At 40.7% G+C, this 20,895-nt stretch overlaps 1 protein-coding gene across 4 annotated transcripts in view; it reads left to right on the forward strand.

Moving 5' to 3' along the window:
* Window positions 1-20,895, forward strand: part of BACH2 (BTB domain and CNC homolog 2) — a 237,272-nt gene that overhangs the window by 110,523 nt on the left and 105,854 nt on the right. The window contains exon 1 of one of the 4 annotated variants that reach the window (XM_081906999.1): window positions 13,063-13,145. The exons of the other annotated variants lie outside the window; for them this stretch is intronic. The gene's annotated coding sequence lies outside the window, so the exon portion shown is untranslated. Of the gene's footprint in view, window positions 1-13,062; window positions 13,146-20,895 lie in introns of those variants that run through there. 4 annotated transcript variants of the gene reach the window in all.

The following is a 20,895-nucleotide window of genomic DNA, read 5'->3' on the forward strand; positions in this document are numbered from 1 at the left end:
CAGGAATCCACAACAGTACCATTAATTTAATCATTGTAAACAATAATATTGTAGCATAGCCAGACTTCAGCTAATTTTTAGTTTTGTTGACTCACTATTTATGGAGTCACATAAGCCTAGTGCCTTTCCCACAGTGCTTAAAATAATGACATGGTAGAATTTCCAAAACACTATAGGTAGCTACCTAGGTCAGCACTTCTGCTGTTGCAGGGGTTGGTGAAGGGTGCTCCTGTTTATTAGTGTTGCCTTGGTAATTGCTTTTAGATTCTCAGGAATAACTGGGTTAAGCGAAGATTGAGAGTTTGATGTTTGCAGTGTAGTTTCTTCATAGATATTCCTGAAGTACTACAGTTCCCAGCAGTCCATAGGGGATACAGAAGCTACGAAACAGTTAGGAAGCCGAGGGGGTTAAGAAAGAGCTAGAGATTACAAGAACTGCAACCAGAATGGAGAGATTAAAGTAACTCACTTTCTAAAGAGACTTTATTGTTAGACAAATGTCAAATGGATACAGCAATGCTGAAAAGAAGCAAAAAATAGGTTGGTCAGGAACTGAGGAGTCTTGAAGACCAGAGCCCAATATATAGGGTAAGGGCTGTGGCCAGCCATGAATTTTTCAGCCACTATTCAGTGAGAAGTATAACGAGGAAGAATCTTGAGACAGCTTTGCCAAAGAGAAGGTGGAAGAAGTCCTATCAGGGGCCCACAGAGTGAGCCATCAGGTTCAACAAATTCCACAACCTGAGCTGGTAAATTCCACGACTGGGCAAAAAAGGGGTCATCTAAGGTCTAGTGCAAGGGTAGACAACCTGGTGCCTTCCTTCTAGATGGTGTGGACTACAATCCCACAATTCCTAACCTTTGATGATGCTTGCTGGGGTGATAGGAGTTGTATACAACATCTGGAGGACACCATGTTGGCTACTTCCAGCCTAGTATTTCAATTGTGATGACAAGGTAAAAGGAACAGCCACTCTGAGTTCTAAGGAATTGTGGAGAACTCTCTTATACTGTACGAAGCCTGCTTCAGAGTTTAATTTGTAGTTCCTTGAAGTAAATGGTAACCATAAATGGTAACCATTTCCCAAGGTCACTATCTCATAATGCAAGGACTATTGGTTCTCACATGTGATGGAAATAACATTCTGTAGGAAGCAGCGTCATATGACAAAACTTCAATAGCAGGTAGCCATAATGATCTTGTCTTAAGCTATGTGAGACATTCATGCTTCTTTTTGTGTGTGTGCATGTTAAACACCACAAGCATCTGAAAGAAACTGCAATTTTGAGGGGAGGAGATGAGGGGAACAGAACTGCTTCTTCTATGGCTCTTTTTCTGCTCAAAATCTCCCATCTGTTTTTCTCCCTGGGGTACTATCAGTGGATACTGGTTCCCACATCCCTTTGCTATGCATCACTTATAAGTGCTCCACCCTTAAAAGTAATGCATCTGAATTGCTGCTGGAAGCCAAAATCCAGACTAGACAGAGCCTAATGTTTTCTATGCTCACAAAGGTTATATGTGTCAAACATGACATTGTTACAGAAGAGCAGGAAGTATGGTGAACTTGTTCATCCTGCTCCTGAACAGCCGGGTAATGTTTGAAACTGCTCTGAAATGTATTTGTTGTAATATGTTACATGCCATTTGTCCCAGGTCTTGAGGTTTAAGGTGGCTTATACATTCAAATGCTAAAAATATTATTGCAGTTGTTTTAATCCCCTTTATATTTTCTGTATCACATTGAAAAATCTTGAGTGAGTTATCATTTGATTTCTCTAAATTTCTCTTCTCATTCATAAATGTTTTCTTCTGGAATTTTGAAAATATTTCAGGTCATTTATTTCTATTTTGATTTTTTTTATTAAAAAAGTCATTAGAACAGAATGAGGTCAGTTCCCTTAGTGGGAGGGCCATAGCTTTGCTCTCAGAAGGTCCTAGGTTCAATCTATGGCAGTTCTAGGTAGAGCTGGGATAGACTTCTGCTGAAACCCAGGACAGCCATTGCTAGTCAAGGACAACATTGCAGAGCTATATGGACCAGTGGTCTGATTCAGTATAAGACAGTTTCCTGTCCGTGTTTGAAATTATCCAGGTGCCAGGCGTATTTTGCACCTGGCTTTTAACCACTTGTAAACAAGTGAAGATGCCTGTGCACCAGGATGGCACCAGAGATCTCTACCATCTGGAAGTGCATGGCTGAGGATCCTTGGATCTAGACTGTTTTCACATACTAAAACCCATCCTGTAGAATTATATCAGTTAAATTTTACAGTATAAGCACAATCAGAATGAATTTCAGGAACCAAAATGCTTTTTCTGCGCAGCCTGAGCAGAAAAGAAAAAGAGGTCAGAATAGGCCAAGTATATGCAGATTGTCTCTGGATCAAGTGCCCTTTCTTTTTTAAGTTCTCAAAGCTCTTAACCTAGTTCAAGGTTGTCATCTGAACTAGCCAGATGTTTAACTGATCATCACAGTCAGTCCATTTGAAAAATAAGACTTTTGAGCCTTCTTGCCCCCAAATGGCAACTAGACATTCTGTTTTTGTGACCTGGCACCTAGTTTATATATCTGAGTTTCTAGCACTTCTTCCTGTGTTCTTATGTCATTCATTTTTTTATTTAGAATAATGTTTAACTGAAAAACAGATGCAGCCATATTCCATTAAAAACAGAACAGTTTTTAGCTGCGGATTGACAGTGTCTTAACGTAGTATGCGTATGCGAAGACTTGAAGAAGTTTTAATATTTTATAGCAGTGGATAACTAAAAACCCAAACCTGCTGTCTTGTTTCTATGGTAACAAATATTGAAGCATGTCTAGCCAACACTGATTTTCCTGCCTTAATTTTTGTGTTAATGATTTTCTAGAGCCTTCAAACTGTTGAATCCTTTAAAAACAAAAACATAATTATGAATTCCTTAAGATCAATGCTCCAACATTAAATTTCATATTTTAACAGATTTAACAGAAATATTTCTTTGTTCAAGGGAAAGACTTAATAAGCAATGGGATGTGGAGACTCTTATTAGGCAATTGGATGAAATTCCTGGGAAGCATTTCGCGTCGACATTGTGTTTTGTATTGCAGAATTGGCATTGAGTGGGAAGAGTTGGATTTCAATTATTATAAAACAGAGTTGCCGTGGCAGGATTCTAGGAAGAATGTCAGAATCGTCTCTGAGATGGGATGTCCTCCAGATGGTGTTGGCTTGGGTGTTTCATGCCTTAACTAAGGCTTAGCTGAAATTTGTGGCTTACCTCGAAGCTGCGGCCCACCACTCAGCCACTGGTGAAGTTGCGAACCCAAATGTTTGAAGGCAATTCCCATTGCTGAATTCCACATCACGGGGCAGCTGCACTTCCCACTGTACTGTAACCTTTTGTCTGCCTTAGGCCTGCATTTTCTGTAGGGCTTTCTAGACAATTTAAAGCACACATCCTCATGCACTTACGGTGCTTGTGTAGGGGTGTACATTGTCTTTGTGTACTTTGTGATTTGAAAGACGTTTTCACATTGTGAAATTGCATTTTGCCAATAACAAGGCATCTCAAGTAGAATAAGGAGCTTCTTAAAGCCCTTGGTTGCTCTGCGGATTATTTCCCCCAGGGCATTTCAATTAAACAATGTGTTTGTTTTTCACGTGGGCCTGTCTCTTTCCCTATGCGGGTCTATTTCTTATCTTGTGTAAGTCAATGGAGATAACTTTCCTATCCCCTGCCCTGCCCCTGGAAAAGAGGCTGTATTTTCAAAAAACTATGGTGCGGGCAGAAGCCCACCTCCTACCAGCTACCCTTGAGGTAGCAGAGTCTTGCTTGGAGGATGATATTTCTCTCACTCCTAGGGTTCCATGTTCTTTCCCCCACCCAAATACCTTGCATCTAGTTACAATTTAATAGGCTCAATCCACTCTGGAGGTGTTCCTATGTCTGCAAATTTCATCTGCTTATGTGAAAAAGAACAACAACTAAAATAGATTCCCCATTATAGTGACTGCGAGGAAAACCAGAGCTTCCTTTAAATATGAATTGGAAAGACACAAAGTGGCTATGAAATGCCCATACATTTTCCTTAATATGATACTTACGTGAGCTCCTGTCCAACTCCAGCACTATAATATCCCACATAAAGCAGCTCGTGGCTACACTTAACATTCACTTGTTTTAATCAAGTAAAGCTAATATGCTACAGTGATGAAATGCGTTACATGCTAATAATTAAATTACACACATTTAAGAAATATAGAAGATACTAATGTAATGGTAGGGTGTAGTTGGCTCAGGAATATGTAGCTTTGTGGGCAGTGGTAATTATACGTGCCACATGTTCATTACCATAATGGAATACTAAGATGAGGGAATTTCAGGCAGTGAAGTACTAAATAATAAGTAAAAAGTGTCGGGAATGCAGAGGAAAAAAAGGGCATGTGTACGCAGGAAAAGGGAACTGCACCACATCACCCATGATGTCATACACATCTCCAAATAGATGTGAGGCAAATTGTGTTTTTCACAGCAATTACAATGGCCAGCAAACTAGCTCCATGTGTATGTAATGTTATTTTGTAAAATATTGTGACCGGGCCCTGGAGAAAAATGTAAATTTCCATACCAAAGACTTGAAGAACTTGGGAAAAAACCTGTGGATTCTGCATCAGGTATCAACAGCACAATGGCCGTGTTTGGACATAACATTAAAGTAGTTTTATTTTAGCAATATATTGAACAATTCAGAATCTGGCTTGCTGATAGGCAAAGAAGTCACAGCTTGTTTCTACCTAGGGTTGGGTTTCTTATCCTTCTGCCTTCTCTAAAAACATCTGGCTGCTATCCTGAATGTATTTGCAGCAATTGAGGACTGGGCTGGCTGATCAGAAGGTTGGCTGTTCGAATCCCCGCAACGGGGTGAGCTCTCGTTGCTCGGGCTCTGCTCCTGCCAACCTAGCAGTTTGAAAGCACGTCAAAGTGCAAGTAGATAAATAGGTACCGCTCTGGCGGCAAGGTGAATGGCATTTCCGTGCGCTGCTCTGGTTCGCCAGAAGCGGCTTAGTCATGCTGGCCACATGACCCGGAAGCTGTCTGCGGGCAAACGCCAGCTCCCTCGGCCAGTAAAGCGAGATGAGGTCCGCAACCCCAGAGTCGTCCGCGACTGGACCTAATGGTCAGGGGTCCCTTTACCTTTGTAGCTTCACTATTATCACCAGTTCCCTTGCCACTGGTAATTACTGAACATACTCCACCAAATCTGGCTATTGTGATTTCTTATTCCTTTTCTCACAACCCTTTTGGAGCAAAGATTGCAAAAACTTGTTTACTTTTCGACTCCAGGACCTCTCTCCCTCTCCCTCTCCCTCTCCCTCTCCCTCTCCCTCTCCCTCTCCCTCTCTCCCTCCCTCCCTCTCCCTCCGCCCCCACCCTCTTTTTACTTCACCTCAGAGAAACTTTCCTTTTATATGGGAGTTAAGTCTATGGTTGGTATGAAAAAAGTCGCAGATTCAGTATTCAGCTGAAAAGATTTCTAGTACCACTACTAGTAGTGCTAGGAAAAACTTCTGAAAGTTGGAAAGATGCTGCCAATCGAAAGAGAAAAAGAGGAAGCATCTAAGGATGATGTGCAGAAAGAGAAATGAATCTCACAGATACCCAACATGTTTCAGCCAAAAATACAATAAAATAACACTATATAATTTCCCTCAACTCATTTTCTGACTCCTTACAATTGTTATTATAATGCATTCTAAGTTTTAATATTTTTTTTTAATGTGTGGTTGAGTCATTGTATAATAAATGTTAATATTCTCATTTTAGATAAGCCATTGACGAAGGTATGTTTAGCCAAAATGATTTGGGCACATTTTTAAAAATAAAGAACACATCCCTTTGTTAGCATTTGTTCCAATCAGGAGAGATAGTACTGTTGTCTATCTCAGTGTAAAGCAACTTCATTATTTTCATTTCCAGCCCAGAATAAGAGTGGGACAGCTTCGGAACAGTGACTCTCATTCACTTCTTTTTAACTTGAAAGCGAACCACAATCACACAGATAATTGTCTAGCAAATAATTGTTTTTACGCCAGTTCTTATCCCTATGTTCAAGTAAGGATGCCTGAGGAATTTGCATTCTTATTTCCAGTGTGAATTAATCTGATCTTTCCCACACTGATGTGTGGATTGGACCAGCCAATCCTTATTTAAATGGTATTTCATGAATTTTTTAATCCAGATTTTAAGAAAAATGCAAATAAATGTGGAAACGGGATAGAACAGATTTGTGAATGAACACATGCAAGAATGGCATGGACTGGGACGATGGAAGAGTGGAGAATGAAATTAATGGACTATGCAGAACTTGATAAGCTAACAGGAAAGATCCGAAACCGGCGGGACCAGAAGTTCACCGAGGACTGGAGTAAATTTGTGGATTATTTGAAAAGTATATGCAGCGATGAAACAACATTTGTGGGCTTACAAGAAGCTCTGTGAAGAAAAAATATTAGAAATATTGTAAAAAAGGGAAAAGAGGGAGGAGAGGTAAATTGTATAAGGCAATATAAAATTAGGAAATGCGTAAGAAATGCGTAAGATATGGATGTCTCATACACCGCAGGTAGTGTGGTTGCTGACCTTGAGCCAGACATCCTGGAGAGTGAAGTCAAATGGGCCTTAGAAAGCACTGCAAATAACAAGGCCAGTGGAAGTGATGGTATTCCAGCTGAACTATTTAAAATTCTAAAAGATGATGCTGTTAAGGTGCTACACTCAATATGCCAACAAGTTTGGAAAACTCAGCAGTGGCCAGAGGATTGGAGAAGAACAGTCTACATCCCAATCCCAAAGAAAGGCAGTGCCAAAGAATGCTCCAGCTACCGCACAATTGCACTCATTTCACACGCTAGCAAGGTTATGCTTAAAATTCTACAAGGCAGGCTTAAGCAGTATGTGGACCGAGAACTCCCAGAAGTGCAAGCTGGATTTAGAAGAGGCAGAGGAACCAGAGACCAAATTGCAAACATGCGCTGGATTATGGAAAAAACTAGAGAGTTCCAGAAAGACATCTACTTCTGCTTCATTGACTATGCAAAAGCCTTTGACTGTGTCGACCACAGCAAACTATGGCAAGTTCTTAAAGAAATGGGAGTGCCTGATCACCTCATCTGTCTCCTGAGAAATCTCTATGTGGGACAAGAAGCTACAGTTAGAACTGGATATGGAACAACTGATTGGTTCAAAATTGGGAAAGGAGTACGACAAGGCTGTATATTGTCTCCCTGCTTATTTAACTTATATGCAAAATTCATCATGCGAAAGGCTGGGATGGATGAATCCCAAACCGGAATTAAGATTGCCGGAAGAAATATCAACAACCTTAGATATGCAGATGACACAACCTTGATGACAGAAAGTGAGGAGGAATTAAAGAACCTTTTATTGAGGGTGAAAGAGGAGAGCGCAAAATATGGTCTGAAGCTCAACATAAAAAAAACGAATATCATGGCCACTGGTCCCATCACCTCCTGGCAAATAGAAGGGGAAGAAATGGAGGCAGCATTTTACTTTCTTGGGCTCCATGATCACTGCAGATGGTGACAGCAGTCACAAAATTAAAAGACGCCTGCTCCTTGGGAGAAAGGCGATGACAAACCTAGACAGCATCTTAAAAAGTAGAGACATCACCTTGCCAACAAAGGTCCGCATAGTAAAAGCTATGGTTTTCCCATTACTGATGTATGGAAGTGAGAGCTGGACCATAAAGAAGGCTGATCGCCGAAGAATTGATGTTTTTGAATTATGGTGCTGGAGGAGACTCTTGAGAGTCCCATGGACTGCAAGAAGATCAAACATATCAATTCTTAAGGAAATCAGCCCTGAGTGCTCACTGGAAGGACAGATTGTGAAGCTGAGGCTCCAATACTTTGGCCACCTCATGAGAAGAGAAGACTCCCTGGAAAAAACCCTGATGTTGGGAAAGATGGAGGGCACAAGGAGAAGGGGACGACAGAGGATGAGATGGTTGGATGGTATTCTTGAAGCTACCAGCATGAGTTTGAGCAAACTGCGGGAGGCAGTGGAGGACAGAAGTGCCTGGCGTGCTCTGGTCCATGGGGTCACGAAGAGTCGTACACGACTAAACGACTAAACAACAAGAAATGACTAATACAGAGGATTATCAGAAGGGCTGAGGGAAGTCCATAACGAATGTAATTTGTGAGAAAGTATGTGTTGTGTTCTTTATAATTTTGTATAGTAAAATTAATAAAAAAAGTAATAATAATAAAAAATATATGGCATAGACTGGACCTATCCTTCCCTACCTGCAAGTATAACCATTTTAGCGGCTGTAGATTTCCTTCTGGATCCACCATGTAACTCTGAGAGATGAATTTTGCCCTAAGCATTTTATTTTAAGGAGAAGCGTTGCATCTCTAGAGCATTTTATTTTCTACAGTAGCTACCGTCTCGAGTTTTCCTTTTCTCTCCCCCACTCTGAAGACTCAATAACAACAAAAGGTTTTTCTTATTGCAGTGTTTAGAGGTCTAGTAACAAAGGTTGTTGAGGTTCTTTTCTTCTGTATTTTTACGCTTCATATAATTTTAAATTAATAGGTCCACCCTTCATCTTGAGAACTCTTTTCAGCAGATATTTCCTAGTTTTTCCCATGACGTTTCGGCCTATTTCTTCAGATGACTGTGTGGTGTAAAAGAGGTTATTGTTTGCTGCCTGAGAACAAGTATGTGCAAGTATGTTAGTCTGGTTGGTACAGGATTTCAAGACTGGGTGGTATTTGACTCAGGGGCAGAGTTTGGACATGTGGATTCATTTTAACCCCAGGAACTTCTTTTTGTCACTATGCTACGTATTTCCTGGGTCTATAGGATCAAAGGTGCATTGGCTTGGAAGCTTGTTTGCTTGTATTAATATTTGATACAGGAAAAATAAGTAATTTGTGTCCCTCCCTGCCATATGGGCTCATGGTGGTAACAACATATGATTCTACGATGGCCCTAAATACCGCTCTCAGAGGCCCTCTTCACTCTCTAACGCTGGCCATGTTGTGCGATCATTTTCCAAAGCAACTATTCTATTCCAAACTTAAAAATGGAAAGCGTAATGCTGGTGGTCAACAAAAGAGGTTTAAAGACTGTCTCAAGGCAAATCTAAAAAAATGTAGTATAAACACTGACAACTGGGAAACACTGGCCTGCGAGCGCTCCAGTTGGAGAACATCCTTTACCAAAGGTGTCATGGGCTTTGAAGACACTCAAACTCAGGACACAAGGGAGAAACGTGCTAAGAGGAAGGCACACTTGGCAAATCCACACCATGATCAACTCCTGCCCAGAAACCAATGTCCCCACTGTGGAAGGACGTGTGGATCCAGAATTGGCCTCCACAATCACTTATGGAATCACTTATGGACTCATTGTTAAAACTGTGTTTATGGAAGACAATCTTACTCGGCTACGAGTGATTGCCAAAGAAGAAGACTATTGAGGTACATCAGGGCCCTTTCCGTAAGTCCTTTTCAGCTTCCGCTCTTGATGCCTTCAAACAGACCTTGAAAACATTGATATTGGCATCCTTTATGTTTAGCTGATCCTAGTTTTTGTTGTTGTTTGTTGCATCATATTGTTTGCTATCTGGGGAACCTCCAGCCTATGGGCCAAATTTGGCCTACCAGGGATTAAATTTACCCAGTTAGGCCATTCCCCCAAATTCATGTCTACTTGCTCTGCATCTGACATATGTGGGGCATATAGACATGTGCTAACAGTGCGCAAATGAAGTTTGCTCCTGACAGTCCATTGGCAAGTTGATGGGAGGTAAAACTGAAGCTTTGGACTCTTTGCAAATACTCCATGGTGCTTTGAAGTCCTGCCTTTGGAACTTCAAAGTGTCATTTGGCCCATGAGGCTAGGATCTGATAAGGATTTGGCCTGTACCACAAAAAAGAAGGTTCCCCACCTCTGTTGGATGTCAGTGTGTTACATACATTTTCCCTTCAGGATTTCCTGATATATAAAATGCATGTGCTATAGTGTTTTTGTCTGGCAATTCATCTTTTTTGTATTAGCATTGTTTTAGCTTGGAGAGCCCCAAGGATTGCTGGGCTATAATATCCACAATCCTTGACTGTTGGCTGGTCAACAGACTGTTGGCTGGCTGTGCAGTCAAAAAACATCTGGAGGGCCAAATAACCCCCATCCAGTGTTAGTGAATGATATTTTAGCCCTTACAGACTAATTAAAATATGTCCACTGCAGCTCTACCTGATTATAGAGTGCTAGTGTTTTGCCTGCAATTTTCATTTGTATGAATGAGTGAAAAATAAATGCATTCTGTACTATAATATTGGGTATATCTTTAGGTTTTGTACATAATGCTAGGTATATATGATCTTAAATGGATAAGTCTTTACTGTATTCCTCCCATTATTAAGACAGTGTCATACATCTTTCTTACTGCTAGGTAATATCAGCTTCATTGTAGAGGCTGATCACCGGTGAAAGAACTAGGTTGTACAGCATGCTCTTCAGCTTCAGATAACCATTAGAGGAATATAGTATACCTCAGGAATATAGATGTGGGCCACCACTGCCTGATCAGAAGATACTGCTGAGGAATGATTTTGTGGTACAGTAATTTGGAAACCCAATACACCTTTTAGTGGGAAGTTAAAATTCCTGGAGTGCAAACATGCTGCAAACACCATAGTAAAGTTTTCTTGTATCATGTATTAAAAGAGTTTAGTGCAGGACATAAGAGTAGACATTGTCAGGTTTTAGAATACAACTCTCATGAATGTGACCAATGGTCAGGAATGGTGGGAGTCATAGTCTAACATTTTGAGGACACCACACATTGACTGCCCTTGGTTTAGTGCAGGCATGGCCAAACTGACCCTCCAGCTGTTTTGGGACTACAACTCCCATCATCCCTAGCTAACAGGACCCAGTCATCAGGGATGATGGGAATTGTAGTCCCAAAACAGCTGGAGGGCCAGGTTTGGACATGCCTAGTTTAGTGTGTAGGCATTTGAATAGAAATGATATGACTAAACCCATCTTGGTGCCCAAGAAACTAGTATCAGTGGGAGGGAGGTACTTCTGAGACACTTAACTAGGATCTAGATGGGGGGGGGGAAATGGGGCTGCTGTTTCCTTGGCTGACCGCTGTAATGCTACCACTACAGCCACGCATCAGTCACCACCCCTTATGAATTGTGCTTGCTGCCCATCCGAAAATCATTTCCATGCACAAGAAATTGACTTAATACGCTTGAATATTTGAACATGTGGTATTGAGTCCAAGGGTATTTTTACTTGAATACTGTGTGCACGGCTGACTACATTTCAAGCTTTTAAGAGTAGCAAGTACAAAATTTGCTGAGCATTCCAATTTGCTTTCATCAGCGAATGTTTGATTGCGATTGAAATTATACCAGGCTAACAAAAGGGATAGTCATTGTTCCTCCTAAAGTAGCCGTTACACAGGGCTATACTGCTTGGAGAAGTGAACATTTCTACAATAGGCAAAGTGTAGCTTCAAAACACACAAGCAATCCTTCTGACCCATCTGATTTTATTTGATTGGGATGTTTGTGTGTGTTCGGTTGCTGTTTAATTATTACACCCTCAGTCCAGCTTTGAAGTTGTCAGAATGTAGTGAAGCTCACTTCTGTCAGGGTTTTGTTTGTTTTTGTTTTTGTTTTGTTTTTAAACTCATTTCCAAGAAAGCAGTGTGTGTACAGAGGGCGCCACGGCAATGCCTGGATCGGTTGAGACGGCACCCTATTTTTAACATGCTGTATCAAGTGTCAGTGCTGCCAGGTTTAAATCCCTGTGTGTGTGTGTGTGTGTGTGTGTGTGTGTGTGTGTGTGTGTGGTGTATGTATGCACTTGCTCCCTCCGAGATCTCTTGTACAAACAGGAATGCCTCTCTATGCCTTGTTTACAGTGCATTCTTGAATAATTATAGTAAAAAGACCTTGGCGGGATACTCTGTGAGCTAAAGTTTACTTTCAGACTGATGAATGAGAGAAAATCTTTGCTGGGAAGGGTTTTTTTTAAAGGAAGTTGTGTGTGTGTGTGTGTGTGTTTTATAAAGCAGACATAGAAAGAAACATGCGGCTCTGGAGGGAAATACTCCGTGCTTTACAGTTGCTTGTGTGGATGGGAACCAGATGGTAAGCTGGGATACCCGCTCGGATATCTGAGGAGCCAAACATATGGTTAATAGTTAGGAGAAATAGCTTTCAGAGCCATGGCTTTGCTGACTGCTTCACGTTACAGATTGCTACAGTGTGTCATTACATTGCCAAGCTAAGTGCTTAATACCCACTGTGGGCTCTGGGCACGCACTTGCACAAACGACTTTCAGCTCTTTACTGGCACAAAGTAAGAAACTGATGTCATATATGCAGCTTCAGAAATGCCACTTTCCTCCTCCCTGCTCTGTCTGCCGTGGCGAAGCTGTAGAGTGCTTCTTCCTCCTCTATGTCTCCCTTCCTTTCTCTTTCTCTTTTTTACAAGCTGAGTCCCAACGCCAATCAGTTTTCTTGTTGTTCTGCGTGTGCTTGTGCATTTTTCTGTGCTCCATATATTACCAGTATGTCATATTTTTTAATAACCGGAAGCTTAGCCTGGATTGCAGCGTTGCCCTTACTTGCCCACCATTTGAAGTTCCTGTTTTGGAAGCTTTTGGGGGGTAAAACCATGGCCCCATGTTATCTAAGGAACTGCTGAGCTCATTCATCTGCTTTTCATGGCCCGCTTCCTTTTATTTTTAGCCAAATCCGTCAGGCCTGACAGGCGGGTAATTTGAGCCAGAGAAAGGGCAAAGCTCCAGGTCTCTTCCACAAAGCAATTCTTCCCTCCCTCCCTCCTGGGAAGGCTCCAAACTTGGCCTGCTTGAGGCAGATGGATTTGTTGAGTCATGTGAGATCATTTACACAAAAACACAGCTAGGCAGTGAAGGGGGGGAGGTGGAAAAGAAGTGTGGGGGAGTGGGAAGAGGGGGGTTAACCGAGGAGGAGATGTGGGTGGGTGGGAGAGTGTGCATTGCTGTTGACTCTGCTGGCGAGTGTAGGAAATCTTCAGTGAAGCAGCTAGACAGTGGAATGCAGCAGATTTATTCTTGTATAAGGTAATGTCTAGTTTACAGTATAGGGTGGAGACACGGCAAAGGGATTCGCTTAAAATTAAAGCCATAACGCGTCCGTCCAAGTGGAGCGGGGAGGCTGTTCCCTTCGACTAGTGGGTCACAGTAGCAGTCCAACCACTTGACAGGATTGCGTATTTTGAAGCAGAGAATGCCTCTCGCAGTTCGGAAAACCCTGCCTGTGTGATGCAATAGGGAGTTTGCTTTGTCTTGACTCCAGCATGACTGTGGCGTGGGGGATGGGGGTGGTGGTGGAAGGAAGAGCTGGAATGCAACGTGAGCAACATGGGCAGGTCCTTCCAGAAATTATTTAGCAAGACAGCTAAGGGTGGGGAAACCAGTCAGCATTTCTGTACACTGAATCTGCATAGAGCAGCAGTCATGGCAGGACGGAGAGCTGGGGGTGGGGGGTGGGTGTTCCCCCGCACACCACCACACTCCTGAAAAATAGATAGGTGGTTTTGGTGGTGGTCTTCATGACTGAGCGTATCTACATTTACGTTCCAAATGGTGGGTTGGCAACAATGATTTGAAAGGTTTGGTGGTGGGTGGAGGGGGGGGGGAGTGAGAATGGCATTGTAATAAAGCAGACTTTGAAGTACAATTTCAAATTTGATCAGAACACTTTATTTTAATGTTTCATATGAGGTAGGTATGAGGAAAATTGGGGATTTTAAAATTATGTGGATCTGCCAGATTCTGTAGCTGGAATAGAAGCAAAATATGCAAACTGGGTGGTGTACAATATGCAAGAAGAGTGGTGGTGTTTTTTTAAGTGCTAATATATTTAAACTAGGAATATTAAAATTTGGTTTTATTGGGTACCCTCCCTGCCCCATTTGCCTTGTACCTATTCCAGTCTCTTCCTGGATGAAGTGTATATATATTTATCTACAGAAACAATTTCTTTGTGTGTATATTGTTGAAACCAATATTCATATTTTGCTTTGAATGATAAAGTAATGTTTTTACTTTGAACCAGGATGTTTCAGTGGGTTCTATCTCCTTCCTCCCATATCTTCCTCCTTGTTTCCCCTTCCTCTAAAAATAGGACAGGGACACCCGGCTAGTTGAATTATAATTCAATCTGTTCTTGATTTATTTTTGACTTTCAGTGTGCCTATTAATGAAGCTGATACTTCAGACTGTGAGTCGTGGCTCACATGCTTCACATGCATACACAGAAGGGGAGAAATCCCTGCACATAGAAAATTAGTGTGTCAGGAAGAAGGCTAGGATATTCTGTAGAGGAGTATTCCATCATGTAAGCCCTGACTTCACTCTATAGTAACATACCCTCACCCCAATAAGAGCTAAGCCATAACAATGTCTCTTTCTTTGGGGATCCAACTACATGTTGTACTCAGATACATTCATCATAAGCCCAATATCTGTTTTTCCTAGGAAAAAGTGGCTTTGGAGTAGAGATTTGAAGAGGTGGTGGTGTGCTTGTGTCCACATAATATGTTCAATCCTTTCTTTCACCTCCGTCACCAATCTGTTCCCAACCCAAATGACTTCCAAAGCATAATTTCCTTCATGGCAACCGACCGCTTCACATTGGACGGGGTGGCACACAAAGGCTCTTATGCCCCAAGCATACCTATAGTGGAATGTGTGACATGGGTTCTGTTTGTGAATAGTTTATTAGATCCTTCTCCCCCCAAAACGGGGGGGGGGGGTGAAGGTTTAATGCCTATGTCATGCCTAGGATTATGCCCTGAATGCACATGGTCAGACAGTTTGCTGACACTGATAAGTTTTAGGTCTGGTCAGTGCAGGGATGGAGGACCACATAGGAAACCACATGTGTGCTACTTAGGGTTCTGCAATGGAAGATTATGAAAAAAAGGAATGTAGCACATAATACAAAGTTCAGAAACATCAACATTTGCAGGCATTGTGGGGGTACTTTTAATAAGTGTTTTGAAAAGGGTGCTCTAAGCTCAATAGCAACCTTCAGGTTACATACGCTTCAGGTTACAGACTCCGTTAACCCAGAAATAGTACCTCGGGTTTCTGCACCAGTCAGAAACTGCGTCTTGGTTTTTGAACATTTTGTAAGTCAAACAGACTTCCAGAATGGATTACGTTCGAGAACCAAGGTACGACTGTAGTGAAATATTAGGAGTATCATCAGCTTTCCTTTGACTTCTAATTTTTGTTTCTCATTCAGACAACCTCATTTTGAACTGCAATGAGTTGATTTTTTGTGGCATGTTCCATTTAACTTGTAGCTTGAAAGTGCAATGCACTGGGCTGTTAATTCATTTTAAAATTATCTTTTGCTGATACAGTAAGAGACTCTTCAGTGGTTTAATGCTTGAAGAATACAAGTACGTAAATAAGATAGTTTGCGTATCCATAGCAATAAAATATTGTGTGATATCAAGATAGTCACAAAAAATGCATCTTAATTATAGGTACTGGTAATCTGTGGTACTTGTTATGGAAAACTCACCATATTGTGATACAATTTTACAGTTCATTTCAATTAAACCAGGATAATTGTTCTATACACTAGGAAAGGGGTGGTTAAACTTGAGGGGAACCTGGTAGATTGACACTAATCTACATAATCAAGGCATTTTGTAGAAAGCTGTGTCTTTCCTTCTTTACTTGCAACTATTTTTATTATTTCTTAAACTTGTATACCACCTCTCATCCACAGATCCCAGGGCGGTTCACAACATAAAATTACTAAAAACAACAACACAAAATACACAATAAAAATAAGAACAACAACAAGCCAATAATCCCCTACTCCCACAACAAATTTAAAGGGGCATCGGATGTCGAATTAGCTAAAGGCCTACCTAGCAAATGGCTGGTGAGAGGGGACCACAGTTGAGTCATGCTCTGCCCACCTGTCCAGTTAGCAGATGTTTCTGTATACGAAGTGTTCTTGCAGGATCAGGGTATTTGAATATGAAAGTTAACACCTAGGTTGTTAATCAAGGTAAAACACATGGAATTGAAATACTTATGTTCTCCTTCTTGTAATGATTTCCTCCAGAGGAACATCAGTGATGCTACTAAATGGAGACTTTTTAATAGTGTACTTTAAAGACCCCATATACAAAGTATTTATGTATAAAACATCCATTGTGGTAAATTACTACCTTTTATTATTTAACAAGTAGTAAACATTGCATACAGCATTGCATATGGTAGTATTGCTGGGTGGGAATCGCCTATACCAGGCATAGGCAAACTCGGCCCTCCAGCTGTTTTGGGACTACAACTCCCATCATCCCTAGCTAACAGGACCAGTGGTCAGGGATGATGGGAATTGTAGTCTCAAAACATATGGAGGGCTGAGTTTGCCTATGCCTGACCTATACTGATGAAATTTGCTAGCATGTAGGGAGGGTTTTTGCATTGAAGAGTTAGCTTAATACTAATGTTCAGAAATTGCAAATTACACCTTTTTTATATTATTTGTTTGTGAGGCTTCTCTCATCATTGCAGCTTCCCCCACTCCACCCGCCCCTCCGGTCTGCCCACGCAATGTCTTTAATAGAGATAACATTTAAAGAAAAATATAACCCAATTAAAAAGAAATGACTTGGTTAGCAACTCTTAAAGGCTTGCGTTGGATTTCAGTTGGGGTTGCACATACAGCAGACGAAGGCCCCACTGGAGAGTCTGTGAGAGAGCAAGAAGCAGATGCTTTTGCTCGACTGAAAGACATTTATCTCTTTTAATGAGATAACATCATTAGTGCTGACAAAGTGCTGCAAATCAATACACATAATGGACTGCTTCTATCTTTCAATAGTACATGGATTGTCGTACTTCTGAGCCCTTAGAATCTGCTGAATCACAGATTCAAGCTTGGTCTGTCATTCTAATCATTAGTTTATAACTTCCTAGAATGAGAATACACTTCAGGGATGGGAGTGCAGAATAAGCAGAAATTAATTTGTACATCTAGAAGCCCCCCCCCGCCCCCCATGAAACAATTTTGTATAAGAAGCTGCATATTGCCTGGGTAGGAATGGAGGAAGAGTTAAATGAGAATTCTTTTGTGTTTTAAAAAAGGCCACAGAAAACAGGATTTATCAGGCTTATGACTGAACACATGCAAAAGTGCTGCAGATCCTTCTGCTTGGGCCCTAGAAATTCATCTTCATTTGAAGTCAGTTTTCCTTCCTTCCTTTCTTCCAAGATATCTACGGATTGTCCCTTCTGTCCTTCATTTGCTTTGTTTCAGAACACTGGCTTAATAGCAGCAGCTCCCGGTTAGTTATTGACATCAATGGCACTAACATTCAACCATCACAGGTTGAATTGAAAAAGGAAAGGTGACCAGTAAGCACGGTGAAACAAAACATATCTATGTGTATTAGGGGGTGCCATGTTTTTCTTTTTAAACATGGTTTTAGATTCTATGTATACAGTCATAAGGGGCAGGAACAAGAGCTAGATGAGAAAAAAGGGGGAAATATAAAGTACATCTTAAAGGTTACTAAACCATCAGTCCATCACCTCTTTTCTTCCACAGAATAATTTTAAAAATGTATCTGTGTGGGTGCACCCAGATGTAGGGTTTTCCCCTAGAATAGCTAAACTTTATCTGGCTTTTGGGTAACCACACTGCTTTGCAGTTATATCCCACAGTACATCAATTCTAAATGTGATTACTTTCCAGTTGCACCAGAAATTCTTTTTCTTGTGCTTCCCATACAGTAAGAAGGGGGGGGCGCTATTGTTTGAAATCATATCATTTCAATTGGGAATCAAACATCCTGGGAATCCTAACCGACTAGCAGTGCTGTGCCTGTATACTTTCATTGTCATGTCAGACACCCCATTACTGGGCATTCATGCTAATTATGCTCCTGTTTAGAAATTGATAAATAGCTGTAGTCCTCCTCCTTATGAGACATATCCTTTAACCCTGGCACAAGATGGCCAAGATCCTACTGAAAAAATCCTGTAATAGGTGTGCAGTAGCACATACACTTCTCCTTTAAATCAACACCACCTCCTGTGCAAGAACACTGGCATGGGCACGCAGAGAGTTTTAGCAGACATAAATTTCTACTGAATCACATAGATCTGTTTAGAAAAAGTGTGCATTACTGTATTCCCATGGTAGCACAGGGAACTGTTTTGCTTTGTCCTCCTTCAGGGGACTAACGGCTGCTTGCTTCATTCATAAATGATGGGAAGTCTTGGAATCTACTCTTGCAGTGTCTCATTAATCAGGTGAAACTCTTAAGCCTGGACAGTGAGTAGAACAGAGACAGCCATCCTTGATTGCAGGCTGCTAATGGAACTTGGGGAGCAAGTTACGGTTATAGAGTGGAATTGGCAGTAATCCATTTTTCTTCAGCCCACTTCCTGCCCAAACTCTCATTAATTTCAAGTTCTACATATTGTAATTTGTATAATGGAAATGTGTAAATTGCTATTCGTCCTGTTGTTTCTTGCAGTAAAGAGTTGTGTCAAGGCAATCCTTGCTTTTGATTATCTTTTTGGCCACACAGGATAGGAGTCTGTATTGAAGGTAATCTGTTAAGTTTTGTACATGAGTAACTTCTCTAGACTTAATTGCAGGGCTATGGGAACATCTGGGACAAGGGTAGGTGTTCATGGTGCCTTCTGGGTGGTGTTGGGATACAACTCCCATCACCCCTAACTATTAACTATGTTGGCTGAACTCAACAGCATTTGGTGGGCACCACATTGGCTACTGCCAGTTTAGAAAATGGAAGTCATTCCAGACACATAAGTAAAAAAAAATAAGAATCTAGCAGAAGTGCCTTTAAACTGAGGAGTAGAAAGTTGGGGTGGATAGATCTGTCTGTTTTTTAACCTATGTAAATATTGTATATGTTTCTTCATAAGTCTGTTCCATCTTGTTTTTGCATTATCCTGCAGTTTTTATTTTATTTTTTAAAATCGTATTCCATTCTGTCATTTATGTCAAAATGTATATTGAAATATGTATTTTATTTCAGCACCAAAAGCATTGCTCCCAGTGCTGCTCATGAAGTAAAAAAAAATAAAATCAATGCAGTTTTGAAATGAGTGGTGAAAATCACTGCAGTTTTGAAAAGCTCATTCTGCCATCTTGATTCAAAATGGCATACAATCATATCCAAACATAGACAGAAACTGGCTTCTTGATCTTAGAAACAGTCATTTGATTCTAATTTCTCAAGAGATGCCCAAATGAATAGTGAACAGGCAGAAAACTTTCCCAAAATAAATAGTAGATATGCATTTATAAACATACTTTATCCCCAAACATGCATTTTAAATGTATTTTGGTCCATTTTCGAGCCAGGAAATCTGTCAATTCAATTTTTAATTCAATTCTTTATTTAATTAAATAAAGATACGCATTTAATAGATATGCATTTATAAACATACTTTATCCCCAAACATGCATTTTAAATGTATTTTGGTCCATTTTCGAGCCAGGAAATCTGTCACAAAATTCTGAGTAGTGCAGAGTCCATAAGATGATTGCATTCTGATCTGAGCATTAGTCTGGGGGTGCAAATTTGATCATTCCACTTAACGATACAGAACAGACAAAATCCTCCTCCATCCCTAGTACAAAGGACTTGGGGCTGAACAACTTGAAATGGACTTTACTTAGGCTAGGAAAAGTGATACCCAGCATCAGCAGCCACATAAGCAGCAACCTACTTAAGGTCAAACAAAGTATTTGCATGTTTATTTTTTACAGAATACAGATCAACCTACAGTCTGAGCCAAGAGCTGCTGCACATAGAAATTTCATGGTCTCCCACTTTGGGGGAAAACCTACCACAACATACAGATGCAGAAATGCAAATTAGATTTCTTCTGCGTATGTTCAAGCGTCTGTGAGCACCAATAAATTTCTTTCTTTTTTCTTTTTACTGTTTTCAAAGCTTGATTATATCTGAATGTGGAAATACATGGCTACAACTTCCTAATCACTTCCACCATTTTGCAGCCAAATTCCAAAATGTATATTAGGTCAATATTTTTGTAGAGATTTATTTCTTAGTTGTAGGAATTGCAAGAATTTCAGTTCATACTTTTCTTCTTTACTTGGGATGGGTTTGATAAAGGATTACAAAAATTATTTGTTGTAGAAACTTTTTTGCAGTGCTTGCTTGTTAAAGCAATAATTCTGGTGCCACCCAAATACAGTGGTACCTCGGGTTAAGAACTTAATTCGTTCTGGAGGTCCGTTCTTAAGCTGAAACTGTTCTTAACTTTAGCTAATGGGGCCATCCACTGCCGCTGCGCTGCCACCACACGATTTCTGTTCTCATCCTGAAGCAAAGTTCTTAACCCGAGGTACTATTTCTGGGTTAGCAGAGTCTGTAGCCTGAAGCATCTGTAACCTGAAGTGGTACCTGTGGTACCACTGTATTGATAATCAAGTATGTTACCTAATACAGTGGAGACCTACTGTTGGAAAGCTGAAAATAATGAGAGTTTGGTCAGAACAAAAACCATACTGGCTAAAGGTTGCTTTAAACTGCTACAGCAGTTTAAGATGTCTCCTTCTGTAGTATGATAAGGTAGCGCATGTCCAGTACCACATGTATGACCATTTGGAATAAAAGTAGGTTGAAAATGTGAAAAAATAAAATAAATTGTAGCCTTTTGTGCTTTCCAAGAGGGTTACTGCTATAGTTCATTAGCCACAGCTCTTTGAATAGCATTATTTTCAGAAGGAGCTCAGAGGATAAATGGAAAAAGAAAAGGAATTTTGAACTGT

Source organism: Podarcis melisellensis (assembly GCF_964234715.1).
Source record: "Podarcis melisellensis genome assembly, chromosome: 3".
Lineage (NCBI taxonomy): Eukaryota > Metazoa > Chordata > Lepidosauria > Squamata > Lacertidae > Podarcis > Podarcis melisellensis.